At 37.7% G+C, this 22,229-nt stretch overlaps 1 long non-coding RNA gene across 1 annotated transcript in view; it reads right to left on the reverse strand.

The window, feature by feature from the left end:
* The window catches only part of LOC114037096, an 813,500-nt gene that overhangs the window by 584,577 nt on the left and 206,694 nt on the right, over nucleotides 1-22,229 (reverse strand). The window contains exon 3 of the long non-coding RNA XR_003568412.1: nucleotides 12,615-12,819. This is a non-coding gene — a long non-coding RNA (uncharacterized LOC114037096). The remainder of the gene's footprint in view (nucleotides 1-12,614; nucleotides 12,820-22,229) is intronic.

A 22,229-nucleotide genomic window follows, 5' to 3' on the forward strand; every position in this document is an offset into this window, starting at 1 on the left:
GCTTGAATATTATGAGTATTTGATAGAGCACCGTTTATATGACTAAAAACATCATCTTAAGATTTTGTGGATTATTTTTACTAGTAGGATTTTCAGCCCTCTCTCTCCTCACCTTCACTGCCAAACTTCTGGAAAGAGTCCCACAGCTTCCTCAACTACCTTCTCACTCCTCATTCATTCTTCCATCTCCTATAATCTGGCTTCCAGGCCCACCACACTAATGAAACTGCTCTTTCCAAGACCATAGCTGGTCTCCTAATTACCAAATCCAATTTTTCTTTTCTCAGTCTCCATGCATTTGATACTATTAACCCTCCAATTCTTGGTACGCTTCCCTTCTTTGGATTCCATGACACCACTATCCTGTCTTCATTCCTTCCTTTATGACTATTCCTTCTCAGTCTCCTTCTTCTGCTTCTCCTTTTGTTCCCTCAATATTTCCACCACCACTCCATTAGTGGGCACATCTGATGGACCATTTCTAAGTCTTCCCCTGTCTGGTTATGGAAAGTCCACACCAGGGGAAGTGAGTAGCTCCCCAACACAAACCAATGGAGTCATAATACAAAGGACCTATGTTAATAAAAATTTATAGCAGATAAATTTTTGTAGTCAGCAAGAACTAGAAACTAAGGAAGATGACCGCCAATTAGGGAATAGCTAAACAAATGTAATACAATACTGTTATGCTACAAGAAATTATAAACAGGGGATTTCAGAGAAACTTGGAAAGACTTGCTTGAAATGAGGCAAAGTGAATGAAGCAAAACCAAGAGAACTAGTTATACAATAACAACATTGTAAAGACAAACAATTTTGAAAAACTTAAGAACTCTGATCAATACAATGCCCAACTATAATTACAAGGATCAAGAAGGAAGCTTACTACTCTCTTCCTGACAGAGAAGGAATGGACTCAGAGTGTAGAATAAGACATAAATATTTTTGGACATAACATATGTTTTACATATTTGTTAAAGAATTTGTTTCCCCAATGAGAGGCACTAAAAGGGAGAGCAAACAAATATTTGCTCATTAAAAAAAATAAAGGTAATGTTTAAAGATGGGGCCAATCATCATGAAAGCCTAGCATTCCTTGTAGAGCCATAACACTGGGCCAGTTACTGGTGACTGATGGCTCAGGAAAGGAGACAACAGTACAGCATGCAAGCATCCCACCCCAGAAGCCCCTCTGGGAGGGTCCAAAATCAGCATAATCTCAGACATCTGGTCAGGGCCACAGCAGGAGATGAAGTCTACTCTAAGCGGGTGATTGTGCAAGGAGACAGAAGCAGAAAAGGAGCCAAGGCCAGCACCCAGTCCGGGCCACCAGGAGACAAAAGCAGAAGCCAGGGATTGCAACAGAGGTAGTGTTCTGGTCCCAGGCCTCCCATCCAGAGTAAGAAAAAAAAGAACATCTTGGCCACAAGGATTCTAAGAGTGGATGGATGAATTGATGCAAGAGATTAAAAAATGAAATTAGCATGCAGGAAAAAAAATTTGGAAGAAAAATAGATAATTTAGAATAGAAGGTGCAAAATCTTCCCAAGTAGTAGACTGCTTGAAAAATAGAAAAGAGCAAATAATTCCATGAAGACACCAAGAAACAGAACCAAACAAAAATACTGAAAAAGTAGAACAATCAATTTGCAGCATTTGTTAAGCACTTTCTATATTTGAGGCTCTGTGCTAAATGTTAGGGATACAAAGCCAAAAGTGAACAGTCCTTGCCCTTGAGGAACTTACATTCTAATGTACAACTATGTACATTATGTACAACTATGAATATAAGACAAATATATACAAAGTGACCAATCTGGGAAAGGAAGCCCTCCCTAGTATTTGGGGTGACCAAGAAAGAATTCACAAAGAAGGTACTACTTGAGCAGAGTCTTAAATAAGGAAATCAGGGATTACAAGCAGAGGTGTTATGAGGCTCAGTTGAGATCAAAGATATAATAAAGCACTTAAAAAACTTAAAATACTAAATAAATTCCAATTATTATAATTGTTACTATTTTAAAATTATTATTAGCCTACAGACACCAAGCCTCCAGTCTTGTGATAACTTCATTGCATGAGCCTTCTACACTCCTGCTGAGCTCAAGCAATGTTTAAAGAGCAATAGAAAGGAGTGCTAGAAAATGTTTAACAACCAGATTCTCCAGGGGGAAAAAATTATCTATTGACCAATGCACACATAATCAAGTTTAATCTGCATAATTAACACTTTCTTAAGTTTAGATAATCAATAAAAGAATACATCAAGCCTTAATTTGCAGTAATTGTGGCTTTCTGAGGTGTAAATGCTCACACAAATATAACAGTTGCTAACAAGCCTTTACATATAGCTCCAGTACACTCCTGATTACAAGTGGTTGAGGTGAGGAGGAAGTGCTTTCCAGGAACTTTTAAAAATGCCACTGGAGTTTGCGGTAAGGTGAAGTGTCATGGTGATACCTGGGCTTTTGGAAAAATCACCTTAGCAACTACATGGATGATGAATTGACATGGGGAGAGACAGATCAGGTAAAACAAAAAGGAAGCCATGTCAGTAGTACAGGTAAGAAGTGATGAGTGCCTGAACTAGGGCATGTAAGGAGAGAGGAGAGAATAGATGAAAAAACTATTGTGGAAATAGAAACAGCAAGATTTAGCAACTGATTGGCTATGTGTGATGAGGGAGAGTAAGGCACCAAAGATGACAGCAAGGCTCTGGGTGTCTAGAAGTATGGGATGGTAATTGGGAAGTTGGGAAGAGGGAAGGTTTCAAGAGACAGATAAATGAGCTCTGAGTTTTGGGTCTGTTGAGTTTGAGATGCTTCTGGGACATCCAGTTTGAAATGTCTAATAGAGAGTTGGTGACATGGTATTGGAGCTCAGGAAAGAGACTAGGAATAGATATATAGATCTGAGAGTCATCTGCATCAAGATGATAATTGAACCCATGGAAACTGTTGTAGTCAGCAAAAGAAAATAAAGAGCAAAAAGAGAAGAGGGTCAAGAACAGAATGTTGAGGGTGGTATAAAGTATCTATTATGAAAAAAACCTAGAAAAAAGTCAATGAGATATAACTTAAGAATCAGATTACATGAAAAAAGTGATCAAGTTAAAAATCTGGATACTATAGTCCAATAAATTATAAAATAACACCTCCCAAATCTATTTAACTAGAGGTAAAAATAGAGAATACAAGAAGAACTCACCACTTACCTCTTTAGAAAACTTAAAATGCTGATGAATGTTATAGTCAAAATCTAGACCTTCAAGGTCAAGGAAAAAATATTGTAAGCAGCCAGAAAAATAGAGTTCAATAAGCAAGGAATCACAGTCAGAATCACACAAGACTACACTGCAACAACTATTCACTAGAGGAAATCATACATAATAATCCAAATGGCAAAAGAAAAAGACTTAAAATCAAGGATAAATGTACCTACAAAACTGACTATAATCCTACAAGGGGGGGATATGGATTTTTAACAGAATAAAAAAATTTTTGCATTCCTGATTTAAAAAAAGAGACTAGAGCTGGGTTAAATCTTTGAAATAAAGATAGGAAACAAGAGGAATCTACCAAGATGAGAAATTTGAAACTTAGAAGGATTAAGCCACTTTGTCCAAGATCACAAAACTAATATATGGTAGATCCATGATTCAAAATAAGAGCCCACTGACCAGAAAATCTCCTCCACAACCTCCCCAATAAGCAAACATCCAGCATCTCACTGAATACCTCCAGTGATGAGGTCCTCACTATCTTCTGAGGCTGCCCACTCCACTTTGGGATATTTATAATTGTTAGGAAGCATTGCAATCTAAAATCTTCCTCCAATAATTTCTACCATTGTTCTTAGCTCTTCCTTCTAGGACCAAGCAGAACAAAGAAATAAACAGTGCTGATTCCAAACATGTATCTTGTTTAATACAACTGTTGTTGGAGCTGTTTTTGTTATGAAAGGAACTTTGAAGATTCCCATTTGTACCCTTACCTTAAGTGAAGTCACAGAATTATAGCTATGTCAAATTGCTTGCCCTCTTAGGGAGGGGGGAGGGAAGGAAGGGAGGGAGAAAACTTGGAACTCAAAATTATATAAAAAATGAATGTTAAAAATGGTCTTTACTTGTAATTGGAAAAATAAAATGTTATTTTAAAAGAAACATAGAGTGTATGAGTGAGAGTAATGTGAAATCAATCTGGAATGATAGGTTGGAGCCTAATTGTGATGGCTTTTAAATGATAGAGAAATCATAGAATGTCAGGAATAGAAGGGGTCTCAGAGGCCATCCAGTACAGCTCTAATATCTCTGGACCTCAATTTCCTCATATGTAAAATAAAGATGTTGGCATAAAAGATCTCAATGGTTCTTTCTAGCTTGTGGTCCTAGGCTCCCAGGAACTCTCCCAATTTTACATACCAGGAAGCCATAATTCTGTGACTTCACTTAAGGTAAGGGTACAAATGGGAATCTTCAAAGTTCCTTTCATAACAAAAATAGCTCCAACAACAGTTGTATTAAACAAGATACATGTTTGGAATCAGCACTGTTTATTTCTTTGTTCTGCTTGGTCCTAGAAGGAAGAGCTAAGAACAATGGTAGAAATTATTGGAGGAAGATTTTAGATTGCAATGCTTCCTAACAATTAGAAATATCCCAAAGTGGAGTGGGCAGCCTCAGAAGATAGCAAGGACCTCATCACTGGAGGTATTCAGTGAGATGCTGGATGTTTGCTTACTGGGGAGGTTGTGGAGGAGATTCCTGGTCAGTGGGCTCTTATTTTGAATCATGGATCTACCATATATTAGTTTTGTGAACTTCATGATCATTACTATTTGCTATTCCTTATACACATTTCACCTCTCACTCCCATGTTTTTTCACAAGCTGTCATCTGTGCCTAGAATGCTCTCTCCTTCTCACTTCTTCCTCTTGGAATCTTTAATTCCATTCAAGGGATCCCTCCACTTTCTACCTCCTATATGATCTTCCTTCCTGATCTTCCCAACTATTATTGCACTTTTCATTCCCAGAAATTACTTTGAGTGGTGGTCTCATCCTTGATTTAATGAATGTAGCAACCTCCTAGAGAAGAAACTCTCTATCAATGCAAATCAGAGTAACTGGTCAGCAACTATAGTCAATAAAGAGTTGACTAGAACAGAGAAAGACTTACCAAGAGTCACACAGTCAACCTGTATCAGAGGTAGTCTTTTAATCTAGTTCTTGCTAACTTCCATATTCTGCCTATTACTCCATGTAACCTCTCATTTATCTAGCATGTATTTTATATTTACTTACTCGTGTAGAGGTTGCAACCCCCAGTGGGATTTTAGATCCTTGACGGTAGATATTCTTTGATTTGTCTTTTGCGTACCACAGTGTCTGGCATGTGGTAGATAACTAAATGCTTGCTGAAATAAACCAAGCTAAAAAATGCAAAATCAAAAGCTCTTTTCCTTCACCAAGAATATAGACCAGTAAAATATAAAAGCAAGAGAATAGAATGTTAGATGTAGAGGAGAAAAGCAGTCAGAGGTCTGGAGAGAGTCATCATATAGTAGATTTTTTCTCTTTAAATTACATTTCCTTATGGTCTAAAAGACAATCAATTGCCTTAAAGAAAAAAAAAGGAAAGTAGAGAGAAGGAAGGGATGATTTGAATAAAGAAAAGAAGGATGGTGGAAAATACAGAAACAGGAGTAGACGCATTATAATTTGGGTATCTTTTTGCTCACCTAGTTCTAGCTATAGCTAAAACACTTTTGAGAAAAAAATTGGCAAATACTCAGGATATGAAAGATTGCCAAATCAAAGAGCCATACTCAGAAGTTGTAAAGGCAAACACATAAAGCAGCCAGGAAGTAAGGATCAAAAGGAACCCCTCATCAGAGGGTTAAGGGAACGTAAATACTAGAACAAGGAACAAATCCAGTTCATACAGCTGCCTTTTCTGATTGATCTTAATCCCACCTGCCTGCTTTTTCACCATCCCACTCCATCACCACCTTCTTTATGAAAACCTCGAGATTTCTCTTGAAATAATTTATAATGTTTGCTGTAGTTGCCTCTCTTGATAACTTATTCCAGATGTTTATTAGAGCCCATATAAAAATGTTTTCCCCAAATCTCCTATTCCACCAGTGGTGGTCACCTCACCCAATGGTTGTTTCCATGGGAAATTATAGCCACCTTGTTATTTTGCTACCAAAGAACTAAAGTTTTCATTCTGTTTGCCTTATGGACACCATGTGTCTATCTATTAAATTTTTTGGCTATTTACTTACTTAAGGACTTCTTGCTGGTGTGAAAGTCTCTGGTTGTGCTAAACAATTCTATTTTCTAATGAAGGATTAGTACAAAATAGAAAGTCACTGGATTTAGAGCTAAAAGGGCCATTAGAAAAATCATCTAGTCTAAATCCCTCATTTTACAGTTGAAAGAACTAAGGGCTAAACAGAAGACTTGCCCATGGTCACAGAGGGTGTAAACAATAGAGCCAAGATTCAAACCTAGCTCCTCCTGATTCCAGGAAGAGGGAGCTTTCCATTACTATACTACTTATCTTGTTGTTCAATTGTTTCAGTCATGTCCAACTTTTTGTGACCCCATTTGGGGTTTTCTTGGCAAAGATATTAGAGTGGTTTGCCATTTTCTTCTCCAATTAATTTGACAGACGAGGAAACTGAGGCAAACAGGGTTAAGTGACTTGCTCAAAGTCACACAGTTAATAAGTGTCTGAGGTTGGATTTGAACTCAGGAAGATGGGTCTTCCTGACTTCAGGCTCAGCACTCTATCCACTGTGCCACCTAGAGGCCACACTGATTATCTTACCTAACACCATTTTCCCTAAGACTTCAGAAATTCTTTTCTTTGTTGCCCTAAACCCTACTCTTCTCTAGGCTGAGGTCTGACATCCCAGAGAGAAGGAAATATGACTTCATTAACTATATACCAAAGGCAGCCAGTTTCAGCATGCAGTATTACAGATGAAGTCTGGATATACTCTCCTTCTGTTAATAACACCTTATTTCCAATTTTTTTTTTATTTTTTACTACATCTATACCCAGAACTAGCAGTTTCAATGAATTTTCCACACTGATCTCCAAACTCTTTTCCTAAGCAATGTGTTGAATGACTGTTCTAGTGAGTACATATTTCTCAGATTCCCATGATACCAAAGTAATTACTTTAAATGTGTCCACCCAGAGTTACTTTTGAAAACTATGGACCCAAATGCCTAAACAGTCCAAATCATTTAGAATCTTCCTGTATTTTTCCTCTCCTCACTGTCTTCTCTGCCTCTATTTTAATGTAGGTTATAAATTCAGAACTCTTGTTTCAACACCATGAACCCCCATGTAACAGCAGAAATCTAAAGACTGGGATAACTTGCTCATTTCTCACTTTCCAAGTTTCAAAAAAATAGATTTAAAGTTACCCCTTTTGTTATTCTAGCTCTTCATCTTTTTATCCTATTTTGCTTCTCTCATTCATTTTTCTTAACCACTAAGTTTTATGAGAATTTCTAATCAGTTAACAAAAAATCAATACACTTATCATTCCAACAACTAGTCTTCAAAGAACTCCAGATTGACAATTAAGAATGAGCTCTCTCAAATCCATGTTATAAGTTCTTAAATTATATTTTTCCAGTTCTCTTTCTCAAATACTCCCTTTAGCTCTTAATGACAAGAAATTCCTCATTCTAGCTAGAGCTTTCTGGTTTGTCTACTAACATTTTGTTAAATAGAGGAGGTTGTTCATAACCATCCAAGTCAGAGGTATGGATGTGGACTTTAGTAAACTTCGAAGATCATTCCCTCTCACAAAGGGTGATTGACTTTTAATCTTTTAGTTACAGAATGTCCATAAATGATTTTGATTTAAATGAGGGCTTTATATGGGAACATACTCATAATGGTGCTCTTGGTTCATAACTTGAAGACCTTCTGAATTTCCTTAATGTAAAGGGCTATTTCATTAATTTATTTTTTCTTTGTTTCATTCATTCATTTATTTATTTGTGTATTTGTTCATTTATTTTTGTTTTTGTTTCCCTAGTACATAGCTTATAGTACAGTACATAGTCTAGCACATAGCATATGCTTAATAAATGCTCATAAATTGATTGATAACCTACTTGTTACTGTTCATTTCCTCCTTCAATTACTTTGTATTGACTTATCTATCTACATCTTGTAGTGGGGCAGTTAGGCAGGCATAAGGAATAAATTGCTAGATTTGGAGTCAGGAAGACTCATCTTCCTGAGTTCAAGTCTGGCCTCAGACACTTAGAAGCTTGTATAACCCTGGGCAAGTCATTTAACCTTGTTTGCCTCAGTTTCCTGATCTGTCAAATGAGCTGGTGAAGGAAAAGACAAACCACTCCACTATCTTTGCCAAGAAAATCCCAAATGGGGTCACAAAGAGTCAGAGAAGATAGAAAACGACTGAACAACAATGACGATACATGTTGTATCCTTCTACCCCTCATCAACGCCGACACCACAATAATATACTATCTGTGAAGGCAGAAATGCTTTCAATTTTTGCTTTGTAACTATAGCATTTATCATAGTGTGTGGCACATGGTTTATTTAATAAATGTTTGTTGATTGATTGTTGGTTGACTTGTACCCCAGTTGTTAGTAATCTTTCGTGGCACAGGGGGATAGAGTGTTGATCTTGGAGTTAGGAAGACTTAAGCTTGAATCCAGCCTCAGACATTTACTAGTTATGTAAGCCTAGGCAAGTCACTTAACCTTTCTCAGCCTCAATTTCCTCATCTGCAAAATGGGGATAAAAGTAGCACCTAGCTCATAAGGCTGTTGTAAGGATTGACTGCAATAACAGTTTTGTAAATTTTAAAGTGCTATATATAAACATTATCCAGTATTAGTAGCAGTAGCAGTAGTAATCATAGTGGCAGTAGTAGTAGTAATAGTAGTAGTATCTATCCCTCTTCAAATAGCTTTGTATGTACTTATCTGTGCCCCCTAACTGCCATATATAGAGGCACCGAAACATAATGGATAGAGTTAGGCTTGAAGTCAGGAACACAAGGTTTTAAATCTCAACCTTTGACATTTGAAATCTGTATGGCTCTGCATGCCTTAGGTAATTAATTCCCTAGGACTAACCCACCAAATATTATTAGATGAGCTGTCTATAAGCTATGTTGCCTGAGGAAGTTCCTATACTAGGAATTCCTCACACTAAGGGAATCACAGTTTCTTCCCATATTTAGGCATTTCATGAATGCTTATTTTTAAACATGCTTTTTGCTTTTCATTCACTACTTCTATTCCCTTCCATTGCATCTTCTAAGATTTTCTTCTTCTTACTGTAACCTCAACTATTTGTTAAAAAAAAAAACCTCATTTCCCCTGATTTGTGAGCTTTGTTTTTAACATTCCAGGCATATCTCAGCGATCATTCATAGCCATTTTCAAGGTTAGCCTTCTGCATTCTGATGTCTCGGCTATATACTATTTGCTCCACAGATAAAGCACAAAATGAGGGCAAAAACAAACAGTTCATTTAATCCACTGCTATGTCAATTTAGCATTTCCTCTATTGAAAAGCATGCGCGCACACGCACACACACACACACACACACAAATCCATTTTGTCTCAATCTGGTTTCATATTCCCCAAATGATCTCATCCCCATAATTTCTTTTCCTAGCAAACCATTCAACAATGCAAAGATCTTTGGTCAACAGTAACTTGTGTTCCTGCTATTTTTTTTGTTTTCCCTTCTTTTCTTTCGTCTCATTACCCTTCATTATTTTTAGAGAACCACAATGCAGAGTTTCTCTCTCCTTGTTTAGACCTTTCAAACTTCTACACAGTATCACATCCTCCCCTTAGGCATGAACTTAATCCAGCAACAATGACTGAGCTGCTTAAATATTTCTTCATAAGTTGATCCTTTGTTCCCCAAATTTAGGAGGGAAAGGGAGGTCTAGATCTGTGGTTTTATTAGGGTAGGGAACTCCAAGTAAGGAAACTCCCTCCACCAATGCAGACTTAGAACTCTTCTTCAACTTAGAGTCTTAGAGAGTTGTCAGGAGATACTGAGAGTCATTTGCCTAGCATGTTTCCAAGATAGGATTGAAACCCAGGTCTTAATATAGTTCAGGTGGTCTCTCCCATTAGACTGTGGGCTTCTTGAGTTTGCAGGCTCTCTTTTGCCTCTCTTTATATCCTTAGTGCTTAGTGCAGTGCCTAGCACCATAGTAGGCACTTAATAAAGGCTATATTGTTGACTGGATGCAGGCACAGGAGCTGAGCATTCTTTTTCACATATCTGTAGAAACCTAAACATGAAATCTATTCTGAGATTCCCACTGGGAAATTATTGGTAGGAATAAATGAACCAAAGAGGGGGCAGTATTACAGATAAATCAGAGCTGGTTCTGAGTCATGGGTTACATATATAATCATTTTGGTATAGCTGGGATCTAGCACGTGCACAGACACTACCTCTGCCACCACCATCTTGCTTTCCCATATGGAAAGGCTGGGAGTCAGCTCTCAGGACAGCTGTGATGATGTGAAAGGGAAGTGGCTTGGAGAGACTGGAGCATGCATGGACATTCTGTAAGTGGTTCCAATCATCTAACCAGACGCTAAAGAGGAAGCCTTTTAATTAGCTGTGAAGGGGTTCAAAAAGGCCTTTCAGAGTCAGACACTTCCCATGTTGGCCTCATTTGGTAACTCCTTCCCTCGTAGGGACTTGGATGGCCCCCAAGGAGAGATCCTATTGCAAGGGGAAAAGCTTTAGTGTCTTCTCTCTTCTGAAACCATGTAGCCCTGAGAAATAGATCTCAGTTCTTGGCCTTTTGGTGTATTCCCATTTTCTATTCTAAGTTAAGGGAGTAGAGTCTCTAAACTTGGCAGTTTCCAAAGGATGAGAGAGCGAGCCACAGGAATCCACAAATCCAGGTAGGGTTTTGTAGCCAATGCAACAATGATGCCCTGAAAAGATAGGAGTGACCTTTGGAAGTATTTGGGACCCCAGCTCAGTGGTAACTGAGACAAGGATTCATTTGGCAAAAGTGATGCCTTTAGCTGTGAACTTGATGGGACTGATACTATGTAAGAATTGATCTAAGTTTTGAGCCAACTCCCTCAGAGACCAAAGTAGTATAAAGGAAAATATGTTCCTAAGGCATCGGGGGAAGGGATGTTTGCACATTTATTCTTGGTCTATCTGAAGTAAATATCCTTTTGCAAAGGCTACTTAGTGATTACAGTTATCCTTTTTGCATCACGACTTTTCCCATAGCAGTTTTGATAAATCACAGGTCAGAATAAAAAATTGAATGGGAATTTTTTGAGAGTTTTGTGGAAGCCATAGATGACACATAAAGGCCAGCAGATGAAACAGAAAAAGTTTAGAAACTCAGAAGTGCATAAAATATGTGTATTGTATTGTATTTTATCTTTTAATACCATAAATATACACAATTTCTTGTTTAAAGTTAAAATAAGTAAAAAGTTAGTTTGCAAAAAGATCATGAAAGCCAGCAGAGGACACACATGGATTTTCCAGATGGCAAGGGCACCGCACCCATAACCCCCACAATATGGAAAGGATAACTGTACATGGAACTAGGATATTAGTCAGATCTGATCATGTCACCCCACTACTTAATAAACTCCAGTGACTTTCAGGAACAAATACAAAACGCGGTTTCTCATTCAAAACCCTCCATAACCTAGCCCCCTTCTGCGTTTCCAGTCTTCTTATACCTTACTCCCCAGCACTCTTTGATCCAATGACACTGGTCTCCTGGCTGTTCTACCAACAAGACACTCCATCTCTCCACTCTGGGCATTCTCTCTGGCTGTCCCCCATGCCTGGAATGCTCTCTCTCCTCCTCTCTGACTACTGACCTCCCTGGCTTCCTTTAATTCCTGACAAAAATCCCATTTCTACATGAAGCCTTCCCCAACTCCTCTTAATTCCAGTGTCTTTCTTCCATTAATTATCTCCTTTTTATCCTGTATATAGCTGTCTTGTCATATATTTATTTGTATGTTGTCTACTCCATTAGATTGTAAGCTCCTTGAGGGTAGGGGCTGTTTTTTGACTATTTATTTGTATTTCCAGAACTTAGCACAGAGACTGGCACATAGTAGACATTTAACAAAATGTTCATAATTGATTGATTGATTGAACACAATTTGTGGGGATTTAAGCCTCTGAGAGTAGAGACACCCCACAAATACCATCAGGGTAATTTAGCACCCAATCCAAAGGGGCAGATGTAGCAGCCTGACTATGGGAGAAAAGGCTAGTATATACATGGCACATTGGAAAATTTTTTTCTTTGTTTTTAAAAAGCTCCGGTTTAAAAAAAGTATCAAAATATACAAGAAAATAACAACAACAACAGAAATGATGTAGATTTAAAACGAAAAACTATAAAGTATAAAAACAATTCCCAAACGTCAACTAATTAGAATGCTCACGAATTATACTTTCCTACAGGTGGACTTCAATTGTCTTAGATTAAGTACTTTAATTTCTGCTATGCTTATTAATTATGTCACTTTATTACTAGTATCGATACTATGAATAAGTAATGCAACACTTACCATCACATGGGCACGTATATACCAAGATATAGTAATAGTCTTAAAAAGGAGTGTTCTTAGAGCAAGGCTTTGACAAACTTCTGATCCACAGGTCAGATCCCATCCTCATCCGAATTTCATTCAGCACAGGGACAAGGGCCAAGAGATAATACACTTTTAGTTGCAAAAATATACTATGCCTTTAAAAATCTTGAGTGTCAATGCCCTAAAAGAAAAAAGACAAAAAAGGAGAAAAATGTACTTCATACAATTTTCCATGCCATGCTGCCTGCTACTCCAGACTTCTCCGCATAAAGACACTCAATTTCTCACCCTGGGTACCCTAAGACTCTGATTGGTGACCATTCACCCTAGCTTGCCTGGTACCAGGTCCGCCCAACCTCAATCTCTAGCTATCTCTATGCCATCCATCCATTGACATTCCTCACATCCCTTTCCAACTCTGTCTCTGAAAACAGTAATCAAATCACTACTACCATTTCTGGAAAGGACCTGTCAATCAAATTGCCTTATGACTTCAATCACCATTCCTCGAACTTCCAGGTCCAAACACTCCCCTCTACCACCACTCCCCAGTAGATGTTGTTTTCCCCTATTAGAATGTAAGTTCCTTGAGGGCAGAACTGTCTTGCTGTTTACATCTGTACCCCCAGGACAGCACAAGATCTGGCAGACAGTAAACACTTCATAAATGCTTTTTATTCATTCATTCATTCTCTATGGTAAGTCTTGCTGCTTTCCAAAATCAATAAATGTATATTATATATGAACATAAATGTATGTAGTTTTATATTTTTATTGTTTTACAAAATAATTTCCATATTATTTCAACCATAGATCACATTTCCCTCCTGAAGTTAACTCATATCATACATTATTTTAGCGCATAATCATATTCTCATTGCCTTTCCTTCGTCCTGATACTATTCTCCCCTGGTAAAAAACCATAGGATTTGCAGTTGGCCCACCAACTTTTTTTCCCCACATGACTCTAATTCATACTGGTAAATAAGCTGTCAGCCACCATTCTAAGGGCTGGATTCCTTCCCCATTGTTCTGCCAAAGGTCATGGGTAGCCTCCAGCAATTTAACTATCATAATAAGTATATTTTATAGGGTAATTTTGTCTAGTAGAAAGAGCATGGTATTGGAACTGGTCCCACAGCCAGGGAGACCTGGGTTCAAGTCATACCTCTGACATATATATACACATATATACATACATACATACATATATATATATATATATTTACCAGATATGTGACTCTGGGGCAAGGTGATTAACCTCCAGCAACTCTCTTAAGACAGTAAGTTTCAGAGGCATTGAATACATTGGAAGAGGAAGATTCCTCTAGGGAGTTTGCTTTACTAGTGAAATCACATGTTCAGTCCCTATTCCCTAATTTTGTGTAATTTCTTATATATGCCTTTGTACTTTTTTCCCTTTTAAAAATAGCTCATTCTAGGAGGGTGGTCTTTATTTAAACTAACTAATTAAAAAAAATTTATGTTGTCTTCAGTCTTTCCCTTTGAATCAGTAGCTCCAATAGGGAAGGAAAAAAAAAAGACTTTTCTAACATTGTTTCAGAGATTGGGCCCTACTTAGTTTGTGATGACAATAGCATTAGGCATAAGCTGAAAAAATAGCTAGCATAATAACACGCATATAGTAGGTACATAATACATGTTTGCTGAATAAATAAAAGAATGAATGAATGAGAAAAACAAACTAAGGTAAGTCACAAGGCCCTGCAAAAGAGTCCTTGGTGTAGATTATGTGTTCTCCAAATCAACCTCCCCATTAGGATAGAAGCTCCTTCAGAGGCTATGCCTCATCTATTTCTTTATTTCCAGTGCCTTGCACAAATCAGATAGTTGCCAAATATTTGTTGAATTAAATGAATGATGCAGAAGACTTATGGAATTCTGGTGATATTCAGTCACCTTACCACACAGCAGAAACAGTTCTTGTTGTGACTTTTAACTTGCACCCAAGTCCTAAATGTTTAAAAAGCATTTGACTTAGCTACGCAAAATACCACCTAAAAGGTTCATCTCCAACAAGTTGTCTCCTGTGCCCATGTCAAAATCATACGTGGTTCTTTGAATGGTATAACAATATCCTCTGGTGCTGACAAGCCCCTGATTACTAATAACAATCAAGGCCTCAAAGAAGACACATGCTCATCAAAGGTGGTTGCCACTGTCATGAAGGAGATCCAGGGCAGAATCCAAATCAAAGAGGAATTCCCTATTGTGGTAGGATCCTCTAAATGCTGCTGTTTCTGTGATGTTGTGTTTATTTCATCATGCGCCAGAATATTTCAGGGCCTCCTCAATGAGAAGCATAGCCATTCAAAGGCTTTGGCCTTACCAGCCACACAGGCAAAACCAAATGGATAAAGAATATGTACTGTCCGGACTATGGTATTCAATTGGATGCACAACACATAGAGATGATCCATCAATATAAACCTCTTAGACAAACACTTCAGAAGGATAATTTCTGGGCCCAGAACTGAAGAGAAGAGCATTTGGGAAACTGTGCAAATATTTTAATGACCCCAGGTTTCTCTCTGAAACAAAAGCCGATTGTCAACATCAACACTTGTTTGGCAATTTTTATGGTTATTAATAATAAAATAGTATAATTTTTGAAGAATTAAAATTGCAAGTCTCTCAAAGGGCAATGGAGAATTACATGGTAAATGTCAGTAGGCGGTAGTACATTACCAATTTAAAAACCTTCACAGAAAGGATGTCATAAAAATACCACCAGAAATAATACTGACTAGAAAAGGATATGGGCTTGCCATGTAGTGACAGCGAGAGATAGCCAATGGATAGATCACATGCTTCATTGGTATCTACATAGTGTCAAGATATCTGGAAGGACCCAGCACATTGGGCAAATGATTCTTCATAAATGATTTAGAGGAGGGCATGGAAGAAAGCTGTACAGGATGAGGTAATAATAGTAGATGAGTTGCAATATGCACCATTGGAAGAAGTGTCCCCATTAATGAGATCATAGATTCATCAAAGTATTCTATTTGGAAGTAAATAATTTCAAAAAAGTAAAATTCAAAAGCAAATGCATTGTTGTACCTATAAGTGGACATTTACTTGGATTTAATGATGACCAAAATAATGTGGCATTCTTCTTCCTACCACCTAGTGAAATAACAAAGCTTTCCTTTTTCATTCAGAAGTATCCTGTTTCTAGGGGAGAGATACAGAGACAGAGAGAGATAGAGATAAGAACTTGAAATCAGTAGAGATTTAGGGTTGAACCTCACTTTTGACATTTACACTGTGGTCTTAGGCAAGTTAGTTACCTCCTCTCAGCCTCACATTCCTTATCTGTAAAATGGGGCTAAAAATGCCAATGGTATTCCCCTCACAGGGTTATAATAAGAATCCAATGAGCTAATGCATCTAGTCTTTTGCAAACCTTAAAACGCTAAACAGGTATTAGTTATCACTCCTTTTATTGCCTTGAGGATGGAAACTTCCTTGCCCAGGCTTCATGCCTTTCAGCTAAGCTAAAAGCAGAGCAGATTTCTTTTCTCAACAACAAGCTTTATTTATGGCACTTTCTGACCATACAGAAATTTTGTCTCTTCTAGGGACAACCTGAAATTATTACTCTTCATCTAGCAATGGCCCTCAGTTTTAGTTTACTTCATTCCTTCCATTAGTGATATTCTCAGTCATTTTATCCTTTGCTACTTCATAAGAATTGCTGTCTTTCCTCAAGAGTTATTTTCTTTATGACAAATTTCAGGAGAGAGAAGTCTCTAGCAAAAGTTTTAAGTGATCAAGAGTTCCTGGTCAAGGGATAGTTATCCTTTGTGGGAATATGGGAGAGAGGTAAGAGCACTGAATTTGGAATTTAAAGGACCTGACTTTGCATCCTGATTCTGGGTGACCTTGGGCAGGTCACTTGAAATCTCTAGCCCTCTGCTTCCTCATCTACAAAAAGAAGGGGTTGAACTAGGTGACCTCTAAGGTCTATTAGAATAGATTAAATCTAAGACCCTATGATCCAGTTCTGTGAAACAACCAAGTTCCACATGGTTGGGTGGATACTGCATTTCCTAAGTCAGAGAACCCCAAATGACAGAGACGATGGGGGAATCACATCTCTATAGTTTAAATGACTGGAGGAATAATCAGTTACATCACCACTGGTGTGGAATACATATCCATTAATTCATCTAGGGACCATGGTGTTCCCAAGAAATGTAACAAATAATGTAGTTGACGATATTCTAGACATCTTAGGGGAGAAGGCACAGAGAATTGTCCCTGTAACAGGTTGCCAAGGTAAGAAAAGTTTCTTCTGGTTTTTTAAAGACAAGCAACAACTGTCCTTCTGGGATGCTGGGACTGACAAAGATAGAAGGATGGAAGAGGTGACCTTTTGAGGGTCTCACTAGCCGTGTGTGTGTGTGTGTGTGTGTGTGTGTGTGTGTGTGTGTGTGTGACTCTATTCAGCTAAGAGGGAGTGATTACAAATAGTGAAACTAATAAATCCAAAGAATAAATAGTATATATGCAGGTAAAATAGAAACAAAGAAGATGCACTTCAAGGTAGCATAAAACATAAAATATATTCAAGAAAAGGGCTCAAAGACAGAAAAGTGTGGCATATGAGGATTCTGGCTCTTGAGAAAAGACAATCTTTCTTGTGAAGTATCAGAGTTTATCACTTCTATAAAGAGTAAGGTGAACTAAAACCAAGGACCATTTCTAGATGGAGAGTTAGATAGTTTAATCTCTATGTCTTTAGAAAGGGTTAGATGGAAAGACCAGTGAATGCAGCAGAACTTACAATATTCTTGGGTCTTCTTGCAGAAAACTACAGAAGGCCAGTGTCATGTCTTGATAGTGAGAACCCAACTGTCCAGCTCTCAAAAATTCTGAAGACTGGTTTTGTTTTTCACAATTTCAACGACAACAAGAAAATACTAGGAGTCTCACTCAATCTGCTGATGGAAAATAGGGCAGGGCGAGGGAACTGAAAAGAGTCCCTCCTCCCATCCCTTTCTGGGATGGAAATGAGACACCATTTTGGAATCCTGGCTGTGCTGAGCTAATCCTTTTCTGAACCTTAAAGAATGTCAAAGAAGGTTTGGTGCAGCTTACAGTTTAGGCCAAAGCCTACAGGAAGAAACTAATGGGACTGTCATTTCACCTAAATAATCATGAGTACAGGTAGATCTCCACCACAGTGTCTATTTCAATTATGTATTCTCCCAGCCTAACTTAAGAGTTGACCAGAGCACAATTAATAGGGAGGTCCTCCTGAATGTGCAAATGGAACATTGGGAGTGAAGAGAAATAAAAGTTAATGTGTGGGAAGGCTGCAGCCAGCAGTGAGGGAGGGGTGCATAGGCCTGGATCTCCATCATAGTAACAAGACAGTGTAATATAATGACCAAAGAGCCCCAAGGGAACAAGCTGTATCAGAGCTCTTCACTTGGATGCACATTTAAAATTCCCTTCGATTGTCCTAAAGAGTCCAGACATTTTTATTTCTATGTGCTTCAGTGCAAAAACACTTGTTATGATTCAAGGTTCTGTGAATAACATCTGCTGATAAACAGCTTTTCTCCTGAACATGTGTGCAAATTCCGCACTATGTACTGATGAAGTGTCTCATCTGTTCATAGCACAAACATATGCTAAGACTCCTCAGCAATTCAGGAGTCTGTTCTCAAAGGCCTAGCTCATTTTGGAACATAAAGTACTATGTACAATGCCAGACCAATTTTCCTCCAACGTTGTGTTGACTGAATGATATTTGGTTTGTGAAGTGAACAGTACTATCCATGAAGAGAAAATCCAACACCATGGTGAAAGGGATGTTTTGCAGGATTGAACAGATGGTGGCCACTGGGTCCAGTTGGATTATACAAAGAAATACTTTAAAGTTTCTACAAAGAAATGGCCAGATTTTATTGCAAGACTAGTTTGAGGCAGCTTGGTGACACAGTGGATAGAGGGCACTACTTGGAGTCAGGAATCCTTGAGTGCAAATTCTGCCTCAGATATTTGCTAGTTGTGTGACCCTAGATGAGTCACGACCTCTCTTAGCCTCAGTTTCCTTTTCTGTAAAATGGAGATAACAATAGCACTTACCTTATAGGGTTGTTGTAGAGATCAAATGAGATGCATGTAAAGCACTTTGCAAACCTTAGAGTGCTACATAAATGCCAGCTGTTATTATTTTCTGGAAATCACAATGACATTGATAGTCTGTTTTCCTAGCTTGCAGTAGTTCAGCCTGGACAGTGTGAGTAGGGATTTCATGTGTTTGTGAGAGAACGTGAATGTGTGTAGTCTAACCAAGCTAAACTGGTCGCTGTTCTCCAAGTTCTAAATGCCATCTTCCAACTCCGAATTCCTACAGGCCATCTCCTATGCCTCATCTCAACATTTCACAATCCTTCTCTGCCTTCAAGGCTTGAGTTTCCATTATGTCTTCTTCCAAGCATTTCTTGAACTTTTCCTAAGTTTTCTGAGAACACTATTCCCCATTATACCCTATGTTATAATTACCTTTTCTGTGTATGTGTCATTATTTAAATTAGAATGTAATCTCCCTGAAGACAAAGATCATATCATTTTGCATTTTTCTGTTTCTTGGATCTAACATAGTGGTATTTACAGAGTGGATACTCAATATTTGATGAATTGAATCAACCATAAAGTAAAACCTCATTAATTTGAATCGCCACGAATTCAAGTTTTCTGAGTTGGTCTCAGAGGTTATCTATGAAAAACAAAAAGGTTTAGTAAGCAAGAAAGTATTATAAGGAATAAAAGGGGAAATGTTTAATCTTCTCAAAAGAACTGTTTTCAAACACTTGAGAGATCTATTTTTATATAAAAAGTTACTTTTTAATTTAAATCACATATCTGTTCATTAAAAGACGTGACATACTACCAGACCATACTTTGTTCACCTTGTTGGAAATAATGAAACTGAATTATTATATTTTTTTCATTCTAAAACTTAGACTTTTCTAATTTAAACCAGTTGGGAAGGAGTTGAATTTTGCCTTAGATTTTGTGTTCCGAGTTGGCTGTTTCTTTAAATAGAGTGTTATTAATACTATTTCCCAATCATCCTTTATTCCAGTGCCTTCCTTCTGTTGATTATCTCCAATTTATCCTCTATGCAGCTTGTTTGTTCATAATTGTCTGCATGTAGTCTCCCCCATCAGACTGTGAGATGCTTGAGAGCAGGGACTGTCTTTTACCTTTCTTTGTAATCCCAGTATTTAACATAGTACCTGGCACATAGGAGGCACTTAATAAATGTTTATTGACTGACTATATTCAATTACTTTAAAAAGCCTTCTATTTATACAACATTATATAGTTTGCCCAATAGTCTTTAACAAAAATGATTTCATTTAACATTCCCTTCCCCTCACTGGTAGGAAGATATTATCTCCACTTTACAGATGAGAAAGCTAAAGTTCAGAAAATTATTACATGGCTGGTTTGTAGTTGAGTCAAGCATAGAACCTAAATCTTTTACATAAGTTAATTTTGCAAAAACATGGAAGACTTGCATGAAATAATGAAGAGTGGGGGCAGCTAGGTGGCACAGTAGATAGAGCTCTGGCCTTGGAGTCAGGAAGATCTGAGTTGAAATCTGGCCTCAGACACTTGACACTAGCAGCATGACCCTGGGCAAGTCACTTAACCCTGATTGCCTCACCAAAAAAAAGCAAAAAAAAAAATCCACAGAAATAATGAAGAGTGAAATGAACAGAACCAAGAGAGCGTTGGATACAGTAACAATATTGTTCAAAGAATAACTGTGAATGACTAAGCTATTCTGAGTATTATAAATATTCAAATTAACTACAAAGAATCTATGAGGGAAGATGCTATCTACCTCCAGAGAAAGAACTGATAAATAGAAGTACACATGGTATGGTTTTACATATATATGTGTGTGTGTACATGTACATACACACACATATTAATACACACACATATGTAATGTATCTGTCAAATTATGGCCTTCTCTAGTGTAGGGTGAGAAGGGAGGGAGAGAGTTTGGAACTTAAAATGTTTTTACATTTTAATTTTAAATAAATAAAATTAAAATTAAAAAAAGAAAGAAAAACCATGGTTCTAGTTTAGATTTCAAATAAAACATGTACTTTGTATGTCACCCCACAAACTATCTTACCACTCAATAGTAAGTTAGTACAATTTTTTAAAAAGTACTTAAGAAGGCAAGGGTGCAGAGGGAATTGGGCATTAAGGTTAGAGGAATAGGGAGGGGAAGATTGTCTCTTTAACAGGGCTGATAATTAACTGAGGCTGAGGGCTCTGCCCCATTTATTTGGAAATATCCAAGCCCAAGCTAGAAATTCCCTTCTGTCACCCCTTCTCTCATTTTTTTTTGTTTGTGGAGCTTTTTTGTTTTCTTGGGGTGGGGGGGAGGTGAGAAAACTTCTGATTTAATCCATGTGGGGAATCCATGATATAGAAATTTCATCTACCAAGGCAAATCAGTGGCTAATTTATAACTAAAAATCTTAAAGTATTGTCTGAGACATTGGAAAGTTAAATGATTTATCCATGTTCACACAACCAGTATGTATAAGAGGCAAAACTTGAATTTGGGTTTTTCTGACTCTAAGGATGGTCCTCCCTCCATCACTAAGCCATGCTGCCTCTCCTCTCTCTTCCCCTCACCCTGACACTTTTCCCTTTACAACCTGTTCTGGGGGAAGTTTTTGTTTTTGATGGCCCATTAGCACAAAATTCCTACATTTAAACCTGTCAGAGGACTGAACCTGCAAACCTAATCTTATTAAGTGATGACAATATTATCACACACACACCCTTTGAACTTAGAAGTTAGTAGATTATATGTGGGAAAAAGTATTATTGTCTCAGTTCAGGTGTGACTTGTTGATTTCAAAACTTCTAAAATGAGCTTAAGATGACCTTCTAGGCCTGACAGACTTGCCTGAAAAAGTCAAGTCATTAGCTACTTGTGGAAATTATGGAGTTAACATAAAAGAACATCTCTGTCTTCTGTCTTCCATTTGCTGTCATCTAAGGGTATGACTCATATTAATATTACTCTGCTATCAAATACTTCTGAATATTTGCTCTCTTAAGCTGAAAGCCCACAAATAGGCCCTACGGTGGATACAGCATATTATATTCCTTTGATCTTTATCTAGGGCAGATAATGAGCCCAATTTTCCGAGTGGATAAGTGACATTCTCTAAAGAAGTCACCATTCTGTGAAGATGCATTAACTCTTTCAGGTTATGGAGGCAATAACTCCACTGGACTGAGGGAGTCTCCTAAAAGCTTCTACGTTATTCTGAAGGTTAAGGTACAAACCTGTAATTTCATTGGGTATAGGTAACTACTGGTAGAAACCTGGAAATGTATCATAAGAAAATTATCCTGATCCAAGAAAGGCAAGGATTGGTGAGTCTGTCTATCCATGTTGGCATTCTCAAATATAATACAAAAAGGGGACCCAGTAGAGGAAGGGAAAGCCATATAAAGAGTGATTTTGTTAAATGTCTCAAAGTATTTCTTTAGCATTTTTGATGGAAT

The sequence above is a fragment of the Vombatus ursinus genome, unplaced genomic scaffold, assembly GCF_900497805.2.
Source record: "Vombatus ursinus unplaced genomic scaffold, bare-nosed wombat genome assembly UNPS02010219.1, whole genome shotgun sequence".
Lineage (NCBI taxonomy): Eukaryota > Metazoa > Chordata > Mammalia > Diprotodontia > Vombatidae > Vombatus > Vombatus ursinus.